The sequence below is a fragment of the Pygoscelis adeliae genome, unplaced genomic scaffold (genome assembly GCF_000699105.1).
Source record: "Pygoscelis adeliae isolate BGI_AS28 unplaced genomic scaffold, ASM69910v1 Scaffold606, whole genome shotgun sequence".
Lineage (NCBI taxonomy): Eukaryota > Metazoa > Chordata > Aves > Sphenisciformes > Spheniscidae > Pygoscelis > Pygoscelis adeliae.
Genome location: NW_008825047.1, coordinates 433237 through 438242, shown reverse-complemented (window position 1 = coordinate 438242; position 5006 = coordinate 433237).

The following is a 5006-nucleotide window of genomic DNA, read 5'->3' as shown; positions in this document are numbered from 1 at the left end:
GTTCTCTGGAAGCAAGACATCTTGCTTCCAACCGTAACGCCTGACCGTGCTGCTGGCTTGTACAGGCCACAGACAAAAATGCCTGCTGAGTCAGCGGCATGAAGCCATGTACGCTGTGGCACTGTGCTGCTGCCATCGGGCGTGCTCTGCACTGAAGGGCTTTAATAACGCTGCTCAACTGTTCCCGTTTGAAAATAGGCCCAGCTGCCCTGGCAGCTGTTTGCTGGGGACTTTTGCTCCTGACCCAGAGGATGGCAGGGAGACGCCCGACTTGCAGCCGGGGGCTTCCCGGGGGGGAGGGCTGTAGGGATTGCTGGGATTCCTGCCCCTTCCCTGCTCTCTGGGATGCATTTTGGGTGATCCGACCGCGTGCGGCTGTGCTCATTCATAACGGCGGGCTGACCGCCTGCTCAGCGGCCGCGGACGTGGCTCTGTTTGACCCTGGTTTACACTGCGCTTTGTCTTTCTGCCCGGTAGACCCTGCCCTGAGAAAGCTGCCCAGAGAAGGAGAGGGAAGGGGCTGCCTGATGCTGGACGCTTGAAATGGAAAACCATTTCTAATTCAGGGAGATTTGTGTGTAAAACTGAGGACATTTTCCGTTACCTCAATGCGTTAGAATAGTTCTGCAAGCGTATCTCAAACCTGGTAAAAATGTAAACCTCAAGTAGAGACTGGACAGGATTTTTACTAACATGTCTGAATTCAGAGACTTTAGCTTAACCCCAGACAGTTCCGTTTAAGCTCAGACGGCTCAGTTTAAGCAGTTTACAATGCACAGGTTCTCCCTAGGCTTGCTGAAAGCCTGGCTATAAAGATCAGTATCAAAGTTACAGCTATAGATAAGCTTTACTTCCCTTTGCAGGTGACAATTTGAATGTAGATTTGCTGAAGTACACGAGGCTGTTGCTAACCCTCGGTATTGCCAAGTGGAAGCTTGTGATGTTTTCCCATGCAACGAGCTGACTTCCCTTCTTCATCGGAGACCCGAGCTCGGGCTTCAGCAGCGCCGCTGCTGCTCTGGGTCTGAGAGAAGTTGCACACGAGCTGTGGATACCAAAGTAAATTTTGTGCTGCCCGGTTATGGATTCCCCAATGCTGACAGCATATCCTAACAGCAACATTTCTTCTTGGTACTATTTCCTAATACTGTTTCCTAATAGTTATTTATTGCTGGCAGCTGCTTGCTCCTTCCTCTCTCCACTCACACCATCAAAAAATTCTAAACTGTGATTTAGCCTTGAATATTTGTCCCAGTAGACTGAAGGCAAGGAAATAAATTCTCTGTCCCTTCCCATCTTTAATCCCTATGCAGATTTCAGCAGAACCAGCTGAAATGCTGAAAAGGTGTAAAATTACAGCGAGTCCTCCTCGGGCTAAGCCCATGTGATTCAGAAAAACTCCTGACTGTCTGCCTAGGCAAATCCTAAAAAAATACTACCCTCTGAAACATAATCCTCCTGCTCATCCCCCCCCTCCCTCTCCGCTCACCCTTGACTCCCTATCAATCACTGCCAGGCAATTATCTGCTTCGTTTACTGCCTCCTGGCCGGAGCCAAAGTTCAGGAACTGGCAGTCGATGGCAGGAGATCACTCGGCGGAGGGAACTCGCAGTTCTCCCAGCCCGGCCACCCATTTCCCAGCAGTCGCAGGCGTGCTCAGCTGCAAAACGCAGCGAGCTTCTGCAGGGTGGTTGAACTGTGGCTCTAACAGCAGAGGCTTCTCTTGGAAAGGAGCCTGAAGCTGCGCCAGGCACAAGGTCGGAGCAGGGCGTCCGCCTGCTCCGCCAGCACCCCGGGAAACGGGCCGGCATCTGCCACCGCTGAGACGGGGAAGGTGCGTGGGTAGAGAGCCCTGGGCAGCCCTCCCCATCTCCGTCCTTGCCCACCGCCCCAGCAGCTCCAGGCAGGGGAAGCTGGGCTGTCCCACATCCCCCCCGCCTCCATTCAGCAAAAGCTGTGTTGGGACGGCAAAGTTCAATTTCTCCTGGGCTGGGGAGGTGCCTGGAGGCGGTTCTGCTTCTGCCAGGGGCGTCATGGATGGGGCACAGAGAAACGGCACCGCTGAGAAATGCCTGTCTCTCCCAAGATGAGCAATCGTGACATGGACAAGTTCTCTTGTGTGCTGATGAAAAATCGTTGGGGTTTTCCCCATTTTCCTCCCTATGTTTGCAGCTACGGGGACAAAGCAGCCCTCTGTCCCACATACTGTTTGTCCCAAAGGCACAGAGTCACTCCTGGCATTTGCAGATCAAAGTCTCTTCTTCCAAGATAACCTGTCTACCCACATTTTCCAACAGTACAGTCTGAAGACATTTCTTTAAGAAATCTGCAAATAAAAGGAAAATTTGTCTTTTTATTTTTGTTTCCTAATCAACTAGAATTCATCACAGCTAAGGTTACTCTTTCTGGAAAAGACAAAAGCACGCGGTGTCACTAAGAACTGCCTTAAACAGACCAAGGATCTCTCAGCCCAAAGCTCTGCCCCCAGCAAGGAGAACAGGAGGGACAGAGCACCCAGCCGTACCTCCCCAGGGTGCCACCCTCGGCTCTGCCGCCCACAGCCACACACTGGGATTTACTGGGCTGGAGACTGTATCTGCACCTTTGCATTTAAGAGCTCTAGACTGAGTTTTCTCTATAATCACCTTTTGGACACCTTCCTGGCTTTGGCCTCTACAATACTCGACAGCAGCGAGTGGCACTGTTTGATTACGTGCCGCTTTGTTATAGACCGGCTGAATGATGATTTCACTGGTGTTGCTTAAATCTTGTCTTGTGAGAAATAACAACAAATGGTTTCCCCTTCATCTGTTCTGAAATAATTCGTGACTTTATGGGCCCTCATCCTTCGGGTCCTTTTCCAAGCTGATCATTTATTTAACCTCTCCTTGTACAAAGCCACCATCCTCCTTTCCCCCTTTTTTTGTATTTCTTCTAGTTCTACATATCATTTTTGATGAAGTGTATTCTAGGTCATAGTTTCTATACAGCCATATTGATATTTTCTATTTTATTATCTATTATTTTCCCCTGGGCACTGGCACAGTTGGTTAATTAAAACTGGTATTGATTTCTAAATATGCTGAAAAGTTTATTGAGTAGTTGGCTAATATTCTGTCTTCTGTAGGTTCTTCTATAATTAAAACCCTCTGGCCCTTCACTTCTGGTAAATTTGAATTCTCTGGGGAAAAAAACCAAACAAACCTTTTACTAAATTCACAGAGCATTCTTTGCTGAAGGTGGTGTATACACTGGGAAAGGATGGGGTTTTTAATTTAATCCATGTAGCCTAGCAACATTTACACCATCAATAAACAAGTACTGTTTTTCTGAGCAAAAGGCTGCCTGGCCCTTTCTTTACCCTGACTCGGTTGATAGTAATGGGAACGTTGACGATGCCCAGCCCACTGCATTTAGAGCGTCTTCTTCTTACTTCGTGTCCCTTTTATTCACACTTCAGCTCACCTGCTAAAGCTTTGCTCAGAATAACAGTAAGATCTTGAAGTGAGGTGTCCGTGGAAGATGCTCATCTTGATTTTTGTGGTTAGTTTTAGTTGTTAAAGGAGCTGCTTATCATATTAGTCATATGGCTGTTCTAGAGTCTCTGCAACGCGATTGCTAGGAAACTTGAAATCTGTTAAATGTTTGCTCACAAGTATTTTCTGAAGGAAGATCTTTGGCAGCTGTGTGTCACTTCTGAAATTTGCCACAATTCAAAGGAGAGGATCTTCTCAAAACCACTGGTTTCCTGGATGTTTGTGTTCAGGAATGTCAGGGCTAACAGCAGTGCCAACCTCACCTGGGTGACCGTGGTGATGGCAATGGGAAATCCAGCTTCATTACGCACACAGATGCTTTCGATTGGACACCAAGAATAACTCCGAGACTCATGAAGTCGTAGATCTGCAGAACGTATGGCCGAAGAGGCGTCACCTAGTGACCCCCAGCCCCAAGGCAGCTTTGCCCGAGCTCTGCCTGCACCATTTAAGGATGGAGAGGACGAGGAGGAAGGTTCACCTGGAGGGGACTCTGCCCACAAGTTCCGCCCAGCCCTTCAGAGCCTTTTCTGTGTCAAATGACCACAGAAACCTCTCTCGGCGATGTGACGCGGCACCACGAACGGCTGCAGGTCCTTCATGGGTACTACCTGGCACCTGCCCAGCCCCTGCAAAGCCAGTCTGATCTCAGTTTCTTTAAACCCAGTTAATAGATTACAGCTTGTGCGGGCAGAGGTGTGAACACCTCGGGATTCAGCAGTGATGTCTGGCTCTGGCAGAACATGGCACTTTCTAAGACACCATAAAGGGCTACAAGAGAATGGGGGGGTCCATATTTTGGGGAAAAAAGACTCATTTTCACATGGAAGCTTGTTGCACACAGGTTGGAAACCCAAGTGCCTCTCAAAGAATTTTAAATACTTGGTAGAATCCAGCTGGGAAGGCATAATCTCTTGTGCTCTTGGTAGGTTTTACATTTGTTTTTTTCTTATTTTTCTCTGGGATGTCTTCTTTTGTTATTCTTTATACATTTAATTCATGTAACAGTTGATAAATTGTTACATGTACGGTTTTTTTTTGTTTGTTTTACTTCAGAGTATCTCAAGTATAAAGGCCTTTTTTAATAAGTAAACACACAAGTAATACACATCTTGCTACAATATGTAACTATCTTACTGAAAACACTGGTGCTCCTGAATTCCTATATATTAATACCAATGGTCCTTACCACTTGATTTTCATTTTCATAAGAGATCAGATTTTTCTGTCATATGCCATGAAATTCAACTTAAATTAACTCAAAATATACTTTTTTTTTAAATTTCTGATCTTAAGAATTTATTTACTATTTAATGTTTTACTTATTCTTGATGACTCCTCTTTTTTCCAAGACCACCTTTGTCCTAAATATTGCTTAAGCGACACCTTTTCATAAATAAATAAATATATAAAGAGGTTTCCATTTACTGAAAGCACGGAGCAGTCTTCTTTAATTTCTCTAACTTGTTC